The sequence below is a fragment of the Sciurus carolinensis genome, chromosome 9 (genome assembly GCF_902686445.1).
Source record: "Sciurus carolinensis chromosome 9, mSciCar1.2, whole genome shotgun sequence".
NCBI classification, from domain to species: domain Eukaryota; kingdom Metazoa; phylum Chordata; class Mammalia; order Rodentia; family Sciuridae; genus Sciurus; species Sciurus carolinensis.
In genome coordinates this window covers 2,401,571-2,420,175 of record NC_062221.1, presented here as the reverse complement: position 1 = coordinate 2,420,175, position 18,605 = coordinate 2,401,571, and the positions used below count along the sequence as shown (strand labels likewise).

General features: G+C 46.7%; 1 protein-coding gene across 18 annotated transcripts in view; it reads right to left on the bottom strand.

Moving 5' to 3' along the window:
* Mbnl1 (muscleblind like splicing regulator 1) overlaps positions 1-18,605 on the bottom strand; it is a 179,736-nt gene that overhangs the window by 93,809 nt on the left and 67,322 nt on the right. Inside the window, exon 1 of one of the 18 annotated variants that reach the window (XM_047563601.1) lies at positions 2,004-2,377. The exons of the other annotated variants lie outside the window; for them this stretch is intronic. The gene's annotated coding sequence lies outside the window, so the exon portion shown is untranslated. Of the gene's footprint in view, positions 1-2,003; positions 2,378-18,605 lie in introns of those variants that run through there. 18 annotated transcript variants of the gene reach the window in all.

Below are 18,605 nucleotides of genomic sequence, written 5' to 3'. Positions count from 1 at the left end.
CTTCATTGAATATTTTTGGTTCTAAAAAATAAGTATCCCCTGGCTCATGTGCCCCCACTACCCAGTGCAGGCCTGGGGACAGTGGTCTGGGTACAGCTGTGGTACTCTCTTTGGGGACTGTGTGCCAGAACAGCAGGACACTGGCCAGCTACTGCCTTACACTGGTCCTACTCTGGCTGCCCAGCACTAGTGGCCTTAGTTGGGATCACTGGCTATGCCAAAGCAGGTAGTGACCAGCCCCTAGCTTCTGAGCCCTGTCCAGGGTCTTACCAAGCCTGGGTGCCTGTCAGCTGCCAAGGGACCCAAGGAACATTTGGGTTTTCCTAGCTACATTTGGGACCTTGGCTGGGATTATGGGAATATGATTCTAGTGGAAAACGTATGCCTGAAGGTTTACCTGCAGATGTCAGTTTGGTGACAGTCACCAGACTTGGAATTATGAATTCTGAATAGGTCCCATCGTGCATGAAGAGTTACAAAGCTCCAAGCCTCCGCTCTCCTAATGTATTCAAGTAAGAGAAAGCAGCACAGCATTTTCACATATTCCCACATTTTAAGAAGCAGAAGCAACACTGAACTTGGGACAAGATCAATCATTATCATTAAAGAGGTTCAATTGTGTATCACAAGAGCTTAATACTGAGTTCCTGTATGTGGACGCTGCCTCTCCTTTCTCTACGTACACGTAGAATCTTGTGGGGGAAAATGTTGGCTGTCAACACCGGGGCCCTGAAACCGCATGCTCTACGCAGAAAAAAGTGTGAAAACACCAAAATCTATGACGTTTAGATCATGAGGATACTGTTCTTTTGCTCATTTTAGAATACAGACCTAGTTTGAAATTGTTAAACATCAATGAAAATAAGGTTCATTATTATAAATCATCCTAAATAAATACCAAACATAGGTATTTTTCATTCTGTGTAGCTGTGGGTGAATACTGTCTTTTCCTTTTAAATACCAAGTTGCAGTTTGGGGCACTGAGGTTTAAGGGTTTTTGGTGGCATTAAGTTAAAAGCCTTGATTCTCCCGCTACAGGGAATCAGTGAAGGGATTACGTTCATACTGAAAAGAAAGCAAAGACGTTAAAGAAGAAGAGGGGAGTTAACAGGGAGGCCACCAATGATCCGCTATTAGAAAAGGAGTGTTGCCGTCCCTTCACGGATGACCACCTGTGAACAGAGGCAGGGCGGAGGGCAAGGAGCTGTGCGTAAGTCACGGCTGGCACAGAGTGGAGGTGACAGCGGGGACGGGAGTCGCCCCCTCTAAGGTGCTGGCCTGCCTCTCCACGCCACGCGAGGTCGGCACCAGCCCCAACACAGACCCTGCACCCAGGTGACTCACAACCACACGCATGATCTTCTTCCCCTGAGAAGCAGGGGTGGGTGGAATCATCCTTAAAACAGAAAGTGAGGCCCAAAAGAAAAGAGGCCACTGCCCTTGGAACGCTAGGCGGCCATCTGATGAAGGAGGAAAACGTGTCCCCACACCACCAAGGGCAGAGCTGCTCTTCTAAATTCCCTTTCAATTAATTATGGATTTGGGGATTTACATTTAAAGAATCTGAGGATATATTCACTTAATGTTTTTGGTGTTAAATGTTAAAGAAGTCACTAGAAGTACAAGCGTTGGGTAAAATTTTGAAGATTCTATTTAAATTTTGACCGTTTTAAATCTTTACACAAACTTTCTTGCTAGATACAGAATGCTGATTCTGATAGAAAAAGGTGCTCGACAGATTCCAATTCAAACACCAGAGTAAAATAATTTAAAAGTCCGTTCAATGCCACTTTCATTATAAATAAAACGGAATTTGCAAGTATCACACACATTTTGTAAACGAGGTGCTTTTAATAAGCAATGCCCAATCTAGGGCTGTGATCAGGGAACGACTTCGGCTGTAGGATCACACAGAGCACACTCCTGAAGCCCTAAAATCCACTCACGGTAAATGCAGCTCGGGGACCAGCTTCTGGGACAGCAGCTAGAGAATCTGGTCTTACCTGCACGTATCCTCTGCGGGGTTTCCTGAGGTCTGTGTCCACAGCCACGCTCTTCCTGCCCGGCTCTGAGGGCTGGAGAAGCCTGGACACCCGCTGCTGGCCGAGGGTCGAGGCTGGACAGTTTCGGGGTTCTGGCAGCAGGACCGCTAGCCACAGCCAGAGCTGGGGAAGCCTCCATGATGGAAGCAAGTGCAGGGGGCAGGGGGCACTGGGCACCCAGCAGGGGAGGGAGCAGCCACCCGCAGGGCCGAGGGCACCATCCAGACTAAGGTGCTGTCGACAGAGAGGGCCAAAGAAGCGGAGCCAGGACCGCAGCACAAGACCCGGGGGAGGGAGAACAGCAAGAAACACACGGAGGCCACTGCGCGTCCCACCCCGAGGAAGCCAGAAGGCGCAAGGAGGGGTGGAGAGCTGGCCCTAAAAGAAGGAAGGACGCGCCGCACGCAGCACCTGCTGGCCAGAGATCAGAACGTGCCAGTGACACAGCGGACCACGGCCTGTCGTCACAACCTCCACGTCAGAGATTCACCAGTAAAACAGGCCCGGGCACAGCCCCCAGGCCTCGAGACCAGAGCGAACCCCTCTGGAATTAGGGGAGACTGTGGAAAGACGGACAGAACTTGTGTGGAAAAGCAGGACACGAAATTTAGCAAATACAGCACTTGCTACAAGGATGAGATGAGAGGGCTGGGGAAGGGGAGGGGTGTGAAGACGGGCAGGTGGCCGAGGGGTGTGGAGATGAGACGAGGAGGGGTGCAGAAAGAAGGGGAGGCCTAGAGGCCAGGAGGCAGAGAGACCTTGAGACCCTCCCGAGGCCTCCTGCAGAGACCAGAGCTGGCCCAAGCCACTCCCAGCCCTGCGACTCCAGGCTCGGGAGACCACCCAACAGGGAACCCCGGGCAGCTCAAGGACAGATCCTATGGCAATTCTGCTTTGGTGAGCTGGAGGAAATCAAGTGAGAAACTAAATAAACTCCAGCAGGACTTTCATGACCCAAAGAGCATCAGATGAAGAGGGTCAGGACCATCCAGGGACGCTCGCTTCTTGCAGACTAGCAGAGAATCAGCCTCGCAGCGTTTGAGACTTGCTTCAGAAACAGGAGAGAAGAAACCCCAAGGCCTGACTGCAGTCATGTGTGGCACCTCGACTTCACGGAGCGACCTGTGTTTTCTTCAGATCCAAGGTGACTAAACTAATCTGCTCTACCTGGTGCCGAATGTCTCAAATGATTTCATGATTGCTCGAGATAACCGTTTTTTGAGAAAAGTCAACGTCCTTCCCCCACTGTCAAAATATATGTTGTTGGCAACGTAGGAAATAGGTGAAGCTCCTTCTGGGGCATAGTCCATGATGTCTGATAACTAAGTGTCAGAGAGTTACCAAATGAAAAGACTACAACACCCTAAGTACTGCTTGAGCACTTAGTATCTTAAATCTAAAGGAACTGGGATTTTCATAACCGGAAAGGATAAAGAATCTGACTTTCCCTTTAAAAACAATTTTTTCAATTAAGTTTACATGGCTTTGAACTAAAACTTTAAATTTTAAAACATCATCCTATCTACGTGCTAGGTGGGGACAGGGGAAGATGAGGCTAGCCCTGTGGCAGAAGTGAACTGGAAGCTGCCTCTTATTACGTAATCAATTGAACTGAAATAAAAAAATGAACAAACAAAAAAAACCTGTCTTTTGTACTTCTGCACCTATGTCCTCATCCAAAATCCCATTTCAGAAAACCAGTTTTAAGCAATCTAGACAACAAACTAAAACAAGCCTCAAAAATGTAAGTAAGGGCTGGGGTTGTGGCTCAGTGGTAGCGAGCTCGCCTAGCATGCGTGAGGCCCTGGGTTCCATCCTCGGCACCACAAAAAAATAAAAAGAGATTGTGTCCACCTACAACTAAAACATAATATTTTTTTTAAATGTGTAAATAAATGTTGGTGATCTCAAGTGGAGTTCATTCATTGATTTACAAACTCATAAATACCATACAGCATGTCATTTAGTGCAATCGAAAAAAAATCAGTATTAGTTTCTTTTTAAATAAAAATCAAATTGTTAAGAAAATATCTTACCTAAGAGCCAATTATCTAAATGGAAATTGCCCTAACCACTCTTAACCTCCACAAGGGGAGGAATTTTTAAAAACTGGGCTCAGTTGTACCCTCAGTGCCCAGTCTGCCTTGTGACATTAAGTCCTGGGAATTCTTATGGTTGTCTCACGTGGAGAAGGCACTCAGAGGAGTGAGTGTGTGCAGAGGGGCCTGGGGCCAAACGGATTCCTCAGAAGTCAAAATGAGGTTCAATAAGTCTCCTGCATAGCTTGTCAGAGCCTTTAGGATTCACTCAAAGCACCCGAAGGTGGTTGTCATGGTTTTCATGAAATAGCTATCTCTCAGAGAACAATTCTTGTAGGATAATTTGGTCTACATCCTCGTGGAAAACTTAAAATTTCTATTTCCTCTGATTTTTTTTAATGAAACACACCTGTGAGCTATTAATTGGTATGTACTTGTGTCTGATACAAATCGCAAGGAAGATCACCTATACATACATGTAGACAGATATTTCTAATCACATATTGTTTTGTCAAAAAGGGGCTCTACTTTGAAATTATAAGCATAAGATCTTTGATAGTTCAAAGTATTAATTTTATTAAAAAAAGGAACCTATGAGAAAACAACTTATATTGGTACATGAATGTATTAGCCGCAAAAAATTTACTACTAATGTCAAAGGTGTATCCTGTGCAACTATCTGAGTAATACGAGTGTATTTCATACTAATTTTCTTACATCATCTGAACTGAAAACAGTATTCCTGGCAACAGTCATACATATAAAATAATTTAAAATTGTACAATCTCCTAATGTGAAAAAAGAATGAGCTCATTTATAAAGAACAGGTTACTGCTTTCAGACAATAGGCATTTTTTAACACTGCGAGTCAAGTAAGAGAACAAGAGCAGAGATTGATGACTGACTAAGAAATCACATGGAAAACTCCATGCACTGGAGTCGCCGACCAACTCTTCGCGTTTTCCAGTAGGGAAGCTGGCAGAAGACCTGGACTTCATTTATGGGACACTTACACGAGTTTACAGATCAGGTCCCTAACGTGAAAAGCCACGACTCCTCTCTAAAGCACAGGCCCTGGTGGGCAGAGCACCAGAGGCCAGGTGCCCATGGGTGCTGCCGGGGTCCTGAAGAGAGTGCCTACCCCGTGGGTTTCTCAGCACCCTACTCAACACTGCCCAGTGACTCACCAGCACCCCTCGGCCAGGGCAGCACTGCCTCCAGTGGAGGAGACTCGGCTTCTTCCGGAGCTGGTGTGTGTAGGGATGCCCAAGGGCCCTAACCACAGCTGGTGCCGTGGAGGGATGCCGAAGGCCCCTAACCACATCCCTGAGAACTGCTGAGCTCCAGGAGTGAGGGCGGCGCCGGGTCAGCCACTCTCCTGTCCCAGCAGGACCCGCAGCACAGACCCACCTCCTGGCAGCTGCCAGCCAAAGCCTTCTGGGTACCACCTGCGCGGAGCTTCCCGTCACCCGCACCTTTCCCAGAGTGTCAAAACGGGAGTTTTCCTGTGATCCTACTTAAGAGTCTGCTCCGCACACAAGGCGGAGCTGTCCTGTCTCTGCTTCCATGGGAGAGCAGGCTTCCAAGTTTAAAGTGTGCCTTACTGTAAGGAAGCCTAGCTGACGCTGTCTTTTAAGTTCTTCTTCCCCCTCCCCACTCTCAAGAAGCAAATGAGTTGCCCCAAATTTTCCTGCTAATCAAAGAAAGTGTTTACCCTATTAAATAATAAAATGACTGCCATCAAGTCATTTCAGCCACCTCTTGCATAGTATCCTATCTGCCTTCCTGGCACGGAATCATTTTTTTTCTTTGCAAATGCTAATGTTCTCCTAATCTGTACAACACTCAACAGAAGGGGAAATATCAGGTCTCATGACCTGCATTTCACAGAACAAGCAATGAGCCCTTCGCTCCCACATTTCATTTCCATCTGATGTTATTGATCCGCTGTTTTTCTCCTCAGTGGCATCCAGCATTAGCAAGGGGTCAGCATGCTGCTGGACAGCAGAGCTCAGCGGTAACAACATGAAGAACGCTTCTGCTTCACTTAGCTGAATCCGACGGGGATAAAAAGTACCAAGAGGGGTTTTGTTTTCTTTTTTTTTTTTCTGTAACTTAAGTAGCTCACCAGAGGATAAGTGAAAAAAAAAAAGATTAACGTTTTCCTAATCATTTATTAGAGAATCCTCAGCACCAGGCATGTGTCGCCTGCATAGTGGATAAGCCTCATTAGGAAAACGAAAATCCCCACATATGCCGATCCGCAGAGAGGCCTTCAAGCTGCTCTCTCTCCCTCACCCCTGCGTGAGGAGCAGCGGCGCTCACAAGCCCAGCTCGGGCTGCCTGTGCTGCTCCCGGGCTCTCCAAGTGCTGCCCCATCTGATCTTCACCACACCACCCAAGAGGAGGTCTGGCCCATTCTGGAACTCAGGAAACCAAGGCTCTGCTGGGTTACGTAACCTCAAGGTCACAGAGCCATCGACCCCGTTGTACGGTTCCAGGGCTGGAGTCCTACATCGTCGCATTAGAAGTACAGCATTAGTTCTGGCTTTTATTCACTTGCTCATTTGCAAGTTTATCTTTGACAAGACAGTTATTACAGAACGTTGACATTAAGATTTACTAGTAGCTTTTGTACTACAGGGACTATCCTGTCCTGAAGGTCGGCAAGTCCTTTATGGGCGTTATCTTATTTAAGAATCACAAAAGTCCACCAAGGCAGAGACACACCTTTGCATGGGGTACATCTGATCAATTTGAGGCACAGAGCATTAGCAGGTTGTCCAAGGTCACACAACTGACAAATGCAAAGGTAAAATCTGGAGCCAGGAAACGCAGCTCCTGATGAGTGGCTCTGTGCTCACCTGCTTTCGCCTCTGGAAAGCTGACCAAGGGTCAGAGCTCTTCAAGAAAGGGAATGAGAAGGGTCAGGCTGCCAGAATCCTGGTGGGCTGAGGACCTGAAATCACCACCTCCTTCTCAAAATTTTAAAATACAAAATTTGTGCATCAGCTCATAGAGGCACATTTCTCTTAACGATGTTTACTAGCTTAAGGAATTCACAAATATTTTATGTGATTCTCAGATTCTGGAACATCAAGGGCAAATTCAGTTTCCTCACATTTCCATGCTCTCCAGAGGCACCAACGAGGAAGTAATATCATTACCTCCACCAGCCTGTCCTTCTGTCTGGGGGCTGCCAGTCATTCCCATCTTGGCAAATGAATTTAATGATATGCTTAGACAAAAATTATGCGTTCAGAGAGAGCTTCAGAAATCCAAGGGTCATCTCATGAGACACAGTCTGGAACTATCCTTGGACCAAAGTACCTCCTTGCATATTCAGCAGCTGAAATGGCCTTCCTTGAAGGACCCCTTGAGGACACAAAGCCACTGGACAGTTAAAACAAGCAGCCAGGGTCCAAAACCTAAGATGGAGAAGCCAAGGAAGAATGGGAAACCAACCTGTCTCTTTAATTTGGCAGCAAACCTAACTTTATGGACTAATTTTGTCAATCTTCAGTTATTTGAAGTCTAACAATAAAAATGAGCACAAAAACAACAAATCAATGAAAACTTCAGAGGGTATACATACCTATGGCAAAGGCACTTTCCCTGTGAAAATTTAGCCATAGCTTTAAGAAATACAGCACTTGGCCAAGCGCTACCACTGTACGTGTAATCAAAGGTTCCTGCAGAAGGAAGATGCCCGTCTGTACCCAACCTACAGACAACTGCCACTCTGCAGAACTCCTCGGGTAGTGGTGCTGCCCAGTGCTCAGCAGAAGCTTGATTTACTTTCTGGCTGACAGCAGGTTTAAATCTCTCTCCATCTCCAATCTCCACACTGAATTTAGACTGAAATTATGCAAGAATTCTAAAAAGCACATCCTGACATCTTTGGGTAAGAAAATCAAAGTAACCCCATAGGCTTTTATAGAAGATGGATCATAACAAACAATGTTTACGACCTTGGCATTACTAAGGGGTACACTAGGAAAATTCATGACTCATCTACGCAGTCATCCAAATATATACAGATGGAGTCAAACACAGAGAAGATAGAGACAGATACAGACGAGACTGACTTCTCCACTTATCCTGGCAATTCAAGTCCTTCCTCGCTGATTCTAACGACAGCACAATTAACGACACTCAAGTACCCAATCATTTAAAAACTTTAAAGCACCATCAAAGAAGCCTCTGTGGATAAATAACAACTTCTTTCTCATCAGCTCTGAGTCTACTTTTTATTTAATTCTTTGAACATGGCCTTATCTGGAAATAAATTAACAAACACAAACCCTAGGTGCACGTGGGTCAGACCAGGTGAGGTCGTGTGCGCCTGGGCTTCTGTTGCAGACTAAACACTCTGCCAACCTGGACTAACGCTAAGCCACCTCACACAGACTGGCGACCTGGAAGTGAACAGCTCTAGGTGTGCACCTCATGTTCCTGAGTCGACCTGTCCTCACAGCCTTATGCTCTAAATAAAACTCGGTACGACCTTGTCTTTCCAAACCAGGAAAAGGAAGGACTTTCAGTGGCTGAGATAACGTTTTTCTGTAGCTTGGAAAATAAACATTTCCCGCTCAGTTATGCCTGGGGAGGGGACAGAGAGAGAAAGAGAGTAGGAAGTGCGAAATAGAGAAACAGGGCTTTTCCAAAGCAGTACTTGGTGTTTGTGTTACCTGGCTATTGTGTGCAGGAGTTGGAATTTACCTAGCAGATTCTGTGTACGTGAACCATGGAAGTGTTGCAGTTCACATCAGATGACGCTCACTGCCAACTGCATTTCCGTGAACTCAATGACAGAAAGTTATACTCCAGATCTTGGGATTCTACATTAATTTGATATCTTTATTTCAACATGCACAAGTCATTTGCTACCTCCTGATAGAAAAAGGAAATTTTGTCCTTGTGTCCTGCTTATATAAGCCTAACATTATTTACTGTATTTAAAACATATTTTACAAAACCTGCTGTTTACCAGAGTTGCTCAAGGACAGTCGAGAGAAGTGAAGCGTGTCCCATCTGTCAGGTGTGGACCACAGGGCACTGCGGGCAACCAAGGCACCCTGGGGGCTTCCTCTGCAGCTGTGCCTTCTCCAAAGACCAGCCAAACACACCTTTCAGGTTGCAGGACAGCTCCTCACGGGGATGGCCACCTCCTCCCTGTCAGGAATGCCCACATGCCCAAGGTCCAGCTCGTTCCCACTAGGTAGTTTGGAGGCAGGTGTTTTATCATTCCATTTGACCCCTGAGAACAGAGTGGTTGAAAGGTGTCCAGCAAAGTTTGTTTCCTGCATGTCCCTAATAACTCAGGCGGCTCCTGGAGGTTAAGGGAGTCCACAGACACGTTCGCTGTTTACCTTCTTGTTTTCAGTTACAGGGAGCCACGTGACCTTTTGCATCATACACAGACCTAAAATTCATGTTTGTAAGAATTTACACAAATAATTCTTAAAATATTTTCGGTGTTCAGATGAACCTGCTCTCTCAGTGGAAATGCCTCGGCCTGAGGGGAACACATGTCCGGGACATCCAGAGCACTTTTATCTCTATCCGACACTTGAAAAGGATGGAACTTCAGCTTGTTTTGAAAGAAATACGGTTCCTTTGTCCACATGTGACACAGCTGTCTGAGCGGAGCCAAAGCCGCTCCGCAAAGGGGTAAACATCATTCTTTTGTTTTTACGGGCTTTCTTAATCCCTGAGAGAAAGACTTCTCCGTTTTTGTTCTCTTTATTATTATTATAAACTTTATAATTTGATATTAAATGCTGCCGAGTTCTTTGTTTAAAGCCAGCGTAGCTCTGAAGAGAGCCCTCCTGGGCCTCTGGGGACAGGCACTTCCAGGCCGCATTCCTGCTGAAGGCACGCCTCCCCCGCCCCCTTCCTTCCAGAAATGACTAATCTTCCTGTTATTGGACCCTGTCAGTTTTTCCCCTGCTACTCTTTCATCTGCATAACGTTTACTTTTCAGGGGCTCTTTTTAGAACTTTACTACCATCTCCTTGGTGCTAGCCTTCCGTTCTCAACAGATTAAAATAGTCAATATTTATGCATTAGCAAACTTTTTCGTCAACTTTTGTGCTATTCAGATGAAGCTATTTCCCCAAGTCAAAAATGCAACTACTCTTTCAATGGACATAGAAAAATAACCATTAGTTAATCTTCAAAGTTAAATTCAGTCTAATCCTTAGATGCCACAATTAAGGGGTTTAGATTTTTCTTCTCCTTTCAAATTTCCTGATAAGGTACTCTAGAAAAGCAAGCAGAACATCAATCCTTTTAAAGACCTCTTTCCTCCCAGTCACTTCTCTGTGACATCATAAAATGCACTACCAAGGCTTTATGAGTACAACCTAAATAAAGCTTTCCCTATTTTCTAATTTTCAAATGTAAAATATAGCTTAATTTCATACCAAGAATTTGTCTTCTCTATAATCCCAAATAATTTCAATGCTGCTATTATAGCATCTAAACTCAAGTAAGAGGTGTGTTTCTGCACTACAGAAAACATTCAGGAGACTTCTAGAATTATAGTGATCATTTAAATAATGTATCCTAAAATTCACAGCACAGAACCACGTGCCTAGTAAAGCCACAACACGGTCCTAACCCAGACTTATAGGTATTATGTTCCTTATCTCAACCACAGAGCTGAGGCAAAAAGCAGCCTGACCCTTCCTGCTCATATTGGCCAGGTACTCAAGATGCTCACACACCTGTAAAGAATGCATTTTCTAAATTCAAAAAAATACAATTAAAATCTTAAAACCCACAGAATTTGCTGGGTGTGGTGGTGCAGGAGCTCAGGAGGCTTAGGCAGGAGGATCACAAGTTTAAAGCCAACCTCAGAAACTTAGTGAGGCCCTAAGCAATTTAGCAAGACCCTGTCTCAGATAGATGATAGATGATAGATAGACAGACAGACAGACAGACAGATAGATAGGACTGGGATGTGGCTCAGTGTTTGGGCCTAGGTTCAACCTCATTTAAAAAAAACAAACAAACCATAATTTGTTTTTTGTTTTGGGGGTTGGGGAACTCCCATTATTCTCTTTTCTAATTCTTAGTTCTTTGGAATAAATTAAAAATGTCTTTATTGCCACATGCAGTGCCCTAAAGAATCTGAACTTTTTAACCAATAATAGCATTAAGAGGAAAATAGAAGAAGGAATTGAGACACAGAGTCAAAGAATCTTAAAAGACTCCGTATCCAAGCAGAATGTGCACACCTGGTTCAGACGCAGGCCTGAGCGACACAGCTACAAAAGACACTGCTGTCCCCTTCCAGGGCAGGGAGAGTGGACCGAGAAGTGCATCAAGTGATACAGTGATAACTGTCGATTCAGACGGATCTGGAGAGTTACTCAAGCAGGTCCTTATCTGCTGGAGATGCTGCTACTGAAGAACTTACACACTCAATGTGCAGGGGCTGAACTTTGGATTAGCATAGCAATGCCAGGGACACAAGGCAGGTGGAGGTGGAGGGAGTGCAGGAAAGAAGGGCACATGCTGAGGAGGCGTGCAGGGACGCAGAGACCCGGACGCCGGCAGATGAGCAGCTGCGCACAGGCACACACGACTTCACGTATACATGAGGCTCTCTCAGGGTTTTCTCTAATTTTGTGTGTTTAAAAATTGCCATTATGATGGAAAAGTGACCAAAACAATAAAAACAAAGAGAAAAAGAGAATGAGTGAGTACCTGGGAAGGTAACAAGCTTTCCTTTATATTTCTGCCTTGAAGTCACGAAGCTTGCTTACTGATCGAGGCTCTGCAATCGACAGTCTGGTCTGGCTGGCCTAACTCGATGCTTTCGTATCTGGGAACATGCATGTTCACACGTGTAGCATGGAAATAACCGGTGTACTACCACAAAAGTCTTACGTACATGAAAATGAATTATGAACTAAAAAAATGTAACAACGCAGGTGTCATCACCACACCTGTGTGTTCACGTTACAGGTGCATGCACACAGCTCTCTCTCTCTCGGTCTCTAGGGCCAAAGTCCAGGTCTTATCCTTGACTCACAGCCAGACCATGTCCGTCTGCGGTGGGTCCACTGTGTGTCAGGCCTCTCACCAAGTGATAAGGACAGAAGCAGTACAGCTCAGGCCTTGAACTCCGGTCCTGAGCTGCAGGCCATGACTCCTGCTCCAAGCACACTTACGTGACCTGCATGATCTGCAGGAGCAGAGGGTTCAGCAGAGGGTGAGGTGGGGATGCTCCAAACCAGAGCTAAACACAGGTTCACAGAGCTCACGTGGGGAGGGAAAGCCGAGGCAGGAGACGCCGGAGGAGCGTGCAAGAGGCCACTCCCCAGGTCCCCGTGTCTAACGCTACTCCACGTGAGAGCCCTGCTTCTCCACAGACGACCCGCCGGACTCAGCGAGATCCCAGATACTTGGTAGAGATCAGGAGACACACAGTCGTGCCTCTGAATCCTTAGGCTCCACATCCACGGATTCAACCAACTCCGAAAAAACACAAGAAAGCGACACTCTGTCCATCCTGGAAACGGACAGACTTTCTTGTCACTGCTCCCTAAATAATACAATATGGTGACGATTTACTTAGCATGCACGCGGCGTTCGATGGTATAAGTAATCCAGAGAAAGTGCAAAGCACACGGGGATGTGCCCCCGGTATGTGCGAACGCGGCACGACTTTAAATAAGCACTTGAGCGCTGGTGGCTGGGGCACCCTGGGGGTGGGGTGAGGGCCTGCGAGCCACCCCCAGGGACACTGAGGGACGTGGTGACCAAGACCCAGAGACAGGCAGCATTCCGGGAGTGTTCACTGGGAGACACGGGGAGAGTGGCTTTTCTAATGAGACCAACCTCACATCACGTGGAGACAGGCAGCCCTCTCCCTTCTGCCAGGTGAGGACGCGGAGCTGAAGGGTGAAGAACCTCGCCCAGGCTCTGCGCAGGCACGCGGTATGATGAAGAAGGCTCTGGGCGGGCCTCTCAAACGGTGTGGGGAAAATCAGCAAAGAAAACGCTCCAGGGCTATTCCACACAGAAGTATGGCTTTTTTCAAGGAGAGAGAAAACTGCAGACAGTGAGTACAATGGCCGGGCGTGGGGGCCACACCTGTGATCCCAGTGACTCAGGGCTGGAGGCAGGAGGATCCCAAGCTCAAGGACAGACTCAGCAACTTTAAGAGACCCTATCTCAAAATAAAAAAATAAAAAGGATAGAGGATGTGACTCAGTGGTACAGTGTCTCTGGGCTCAATTCCCAGTACCAAAAAAAAAAAAAAAAGACAAAGTGAGTGCTGCTAAGGGTTTAATGGGAGGCTGTCTCGGGAGGAAGAGCCCAGTGGCAGCCTCTGCCCATCGCCCTTGTGTCAATACTCCTCCGCAGCCCATGTAAGCAGCCACAAGACGACACTGGCTGAGTCAGCTCCTGCAACCCTGCCTACAGCCCTCAGTGAGCCATCCACATGCAGCGTGGGGCCACCAGGCAGGAGGGAGGCAGGTAAGCAAAGAAAAGGTGCAGCTGACTTTGCCCACACAGGACTCCAAACAAGTGCCAGTCGACCCACCCCTGAAACCGTCAGCCTCCTGAGGAAGGTTACTACTGTGCAAAGACATGGAGAATGAACAGGTGATTCAGAGGCTCTGCCAGGAAACGCGCATTCTCCGGGAATGACAGCTGACACTCAAGAGCTCTACGCGTGAACTGCGACTAGTAAGTGACTCCTGCTCACTGCGCCCGCCTCGGGAAGCTCACTGGAGGATTTTATCTCTGATAGACGCTGAAAACCAAAGCACGGCTGGAAGAAACCGGCTGACCTGGGCCAGCAAGGGATACTGCAGCCGAAACGAATGATTTTCGTATGTCCTGTGCTTTCCACCCACGTGCCATGCCAAAGGTGGACCAATACCTTTGTGAGGACAAAGCCTGACGCAGGGCCAGGGTTTCTCCGCTCTCCACACACCCCTTTCAACTGCTCAGACTCAGTGAGCACACGTACAGATAAATGCACGGAAGAAAGGTCTTGCTAATATGCCACTTCAGGTCACTCACGCAACAGCACTGAAGAAGAACAGTCAGACACACACCGTACATGCACAAAAAACAGATTTATACACTGACCCTACCACTTCCTGATTTTTTATCATTTAGTAAGCACCTAATGAATAAATATATTTAGATAAGGTTTAAATTAAATGTACCATCCATCTTTCACATGGAGCACAAAAATAATGTCAAAGAGAGGCACCCAGAGACACGTTCCGCCCAGCTTGCTCACAGGGAAGGGGGCCAGCGTGGCCCACTGCTGGCAGGTGGCAAGCCCCTGGCTGACCCCTCGAGGAGTCTGGCTCTCAAGAACCCTCCGCCTGTTACTTAAGGAATCCTGGTTTAAAGGAGCTCCAGGGACAAAGGCGACTCACCAGCCCTGTCCTTGCGGACTGCGTTCACTGTCCCGCACACGCACGCTGCTCCCCAGCCTTCCTGTCTCAACGGCAGGGAATACAAGTCTTTTATCAGGTCAATTTAACTATTGATTTCTACTCTTAACACTTATAAATGGCAGGAAAAAAGTCACTTCTTCTCAGTCCATTGCCCTAGGGGAGAAAAACTCACAGAATTCGTGATTAAAAATGGAAAAAAATCAATCAATGAGCGATACTGCTGTCTAGTACACAAAATAACCACTTTGTTACTTAACTAAATTGACATTTTTCCAGCCAAACGGTTATGAGACTGAGAAGAAAATGCAGATGTGTTTTTTATCTTTGTGATATCCTGATTAGTTCAAAGTGAAAACAGATTAAGTCAAACAATTTCAGGGTTCTGAGGCAATGCTACTTTTCCTATCTTTGACATGGTCTTTCAGAAAGGTGACGGCATCAGTTTTTGATCAAATGAATGACCTAATTCACAACGGTAATGACTGCGATTAATTTTTTTAAAATTTGGGGTGGGAGCAAGGAAGGTTTTGGCATGGGTGGGGTGCCGTTGTGTCAGGTGGCATTCCCTGCTCCATCTAATTCAAACCCACAAGGGTCAAGGGATGTCTTCTGGGAGCCTCCCCTGGGGCAGTATCAGCAGGCAACATCCACAGTGACCAGGCATCACCTCTGCTTTCAAAGGCTTCCAGAAAGTGCAGCTGGAGTTAAAAGCCGGATCGCAAGGGTCCAGTGGGCACAGGGCAGAGTTCTGAGGTGGCCCTCAGGTCCCTGTGCTCTTCTGCTGTAGAGTAACACAGTAGCCATGTGCTCTCACAGTTTTTAAAACATCTAAACAACAGTAATATCACCCGGCTTCTCTGAAATAAGAATGCATTGGTTATGGGTTAGGGATTAAGAGATTCTGTTAGGAGAAATCTGATACACCCAGATTTTAAAAAGAAAGAACAAAAGAAATAAAAATCCTCAGGATAAAACAAATACCACTATCTCTTCCAGTGGTTTGGAAAGCAGATTTGACTTCATTTTCTCCTGAAATGAATATGCCACTGTGCACAATATAATTAGGAAGTAGAACTGAGATACACAAAGGCGGAGTTACTGATAGGAAACCCCTTAAAAGTCTTATGAAGAACAACAGGCTCAATCTGCAGTTCTCAAAGCATTTTAATCATTTCCCAACTTGCAAGATTAGAAAATTGGACCAGTCATAAGTTACCAAAAAACCAAGAGAATGCAGCGTGAGGGTCCTCGGGCGCGCATCTTTCGGACAGCGGGTGAACAAAACCCAGGGCTCGAGACATGAAGCACTGCTCAGGCCAAGGAAGCTGTTCTGTGAGTCCATAAAAGATCATTCTGAAGCTTCTCTTCTCTGAGAACATGCTATGTACATAAAAGCAGGGCTGAGCTAGAATAACGGGACCATAGGCCTTACTCTGTAAGCAGATGGCTTTATAAACTGCAGAGCCCCTTGGACAGAGCCAGGAGTCTGGGCCAGCAGAGTATCTTCATGTTCAAGGGGCGACTGCTGCATGTTACCAGCTACATACACAATCACTCCACTCTAACCCTTAATGAGCCTCAAGCACTAAACGTCTAATCCCTCCTGATGATCCTGCTTCAAAGTGGATAAATGTGGGTTTCTTCTCAATCAGATACTTAATTGTCAGTACTGCTGGCACCAATGCACAACCCGGAACCTTTACTTTAACTCTCTAGAACTTTCCAGTTCTTTTAAATATAGCTCATATTACAGAGCTCCTAAAGTTTGTTGGAGGGAAAAAATAATGAGCAGGTTAACGATCGGCAGGTGTTATGCATTTACCCTTCTGGAAGCTCAGATTCGCTTTTCTAGTTTAGCTGGAAGCCTGGCAGCCCTATACTCACTTTTGAAAGATAAAACATTTTCTTTCCCCACAACTAAGAGTGGGGAGAAATTCAAATGTAATGGCACTACATCTCTCCACAAATACGTATCTTCATCACGATTCTTCGTTCTATATTAAAAACAAAACCATCGTGGTAATCCGGCTTTCAGATGTAACTCTCCTAACCAACACCACTAATCAAAGCTGTTCCCCAGGTTCTCAACAGGGTCCGAGGACAGAACGCTGCTGCTCTGTCCACACTGCTGCCTTGGTAGGGCCATGTCCTGCAGCCTCTGACAGGACCGAACTGCAGGACGCTGCACACGGGCATGGGCACCACAACAGCATCCCCGGGGATGTGCCACCCACAGACCAGTCTACCGCCCTCAAACCCGGGCCACACAGGCTCCAATCACTGTGTCGGGGAGGCTGGCCAGTCCTCAGGTGCCACCGGCACAAGGTAACACGTAAAGTAGCAGGGGGCCAGATTAAGGCCTGCTCCACACCCATGCGCCAGCAGAACACAGTGACCCCCGCCTGCACCCCAGCAACGGGACTGAGTGAGCACTGCCACCAACGCAGGCTGCGGATCCCTCAGAGAAAACACACCTGAGGAGTCAGGTGTTGCCGTCCAACCAACGGCCCGTGGAGGTGAACTCAAGCGCACATCAGAGCCACTGGTAGGTGACGCACTGCCTGACCTCACTAAGCTCTCCATGAAGGCCAAGGCTGTTCAAAACGCCACGCGGACAGAGGCGATGAATGGACGCTGCCCGTTCTCAGGAGCTGATGAACCGGCGTGCTAGGATCTATGCTCTGGAACAGAAGGGTAAGGAAACGTGAAGGAAGAAACAGGCCCCTTCAGCAGGGTGAGGGACTCCCTGGAGAAGAATCAGGCCCTCCGTCCACTGCAGACCCAGCTGGTACTGGCAAGGTTTGGCCACGATCACAATGGCATGCTGTAGGAATCCGCTGGCCACGCTGAACTTAAAATGGCCAGCACTGTGCATTTAATTATGATTTTAAATCATGTCCCACACATTCTTTATGTTAGGAAGTTCAGTGACAGACTCTGGATGTAAACGCATGCACGCTCTCTCCTGAGAAGAGCAAAACACAGAGTGCACATCTAAGGCGACATGAGAAGGCTTACAGCAGAAAGCCTTCCGCGTGGACTCCCACCTGCCCGGTGACTCCATTCTCATGAAATGAAACTAATCCAATGTCCCCGCAAGTTCCAACTTTTTTCCTTCAACTTAGCAACTGGTCACAAGGTCCTGCCGACCACAATATCCTCATGAATATCATTAATCCCTACCGTCCCCACTCCTTGGTTTCCTACTCCGTAAAATGAAAGCAACACATGACAGCACTTCTGACACATCTTCAAGTGCAATGCCAACTCCAGCGCATCCCTGGAGTTCCACGCTGAACGTGGCAAGAAGAAAACCATCCCCGAGCACTAAACTCCAACACGTCCCTGGAGTTCCATGCTGAACGTGGCAAGAAGAAAACCACCTCCAAGCACTAAACCACGCCCTCCAAGGTCACGCGAACTGTATTTCAAAATGCAAAGAATAAACAAATCTTGAATGTAGACCAAGAAAAAAAAGGCCAGACTGTTCCTGGAACTAAGGCTAACCCCTGAGTTTTCACTCTTGACATTTTTAATGCAGCTTGAAGGATTTGAAAGCCTGACTACTTGGTGTTTTGCTTCTACCAGTTACTGGTAAAATCCTGAGTGGAACCACAACCGAACCATCAGCATCTTTCTGGTCCCTTTGAAAAGGCTACATACACTTCCAATAGGGCAAATAGAAACAAGGCTAGCAAGCTGCACAACAACCTGATACTGAAAGGGCTCAATAATTAGGGCAACTTCACAAGTCAGAATATCATCATCTGACAGCTGGTCTGCAGTCTGTGAATGAGATTTGCAGCCTGTCTTTCCAAAGATCTGTGCAATGATGATGAACCCTCATCAGTAGTTTGAATCCACTGAGCTTGGGCCAACCACCATGTCTCTGGGTGAAGGGTTGTGCCGGACAATGCATCCTTACCTAGAGTAGAATCTGTAAACCCAAAACAAATGAGTTTCCATCTATCAAGCCCCATTTTAATTCAAACGCAGTTCTGAACCACACACTGGAATGTACTTGCAGTAATTTCATCAACTTGAAACACTCTGTCGTAGTGATGAGGCAGTGTTATCTGTGCTACTGG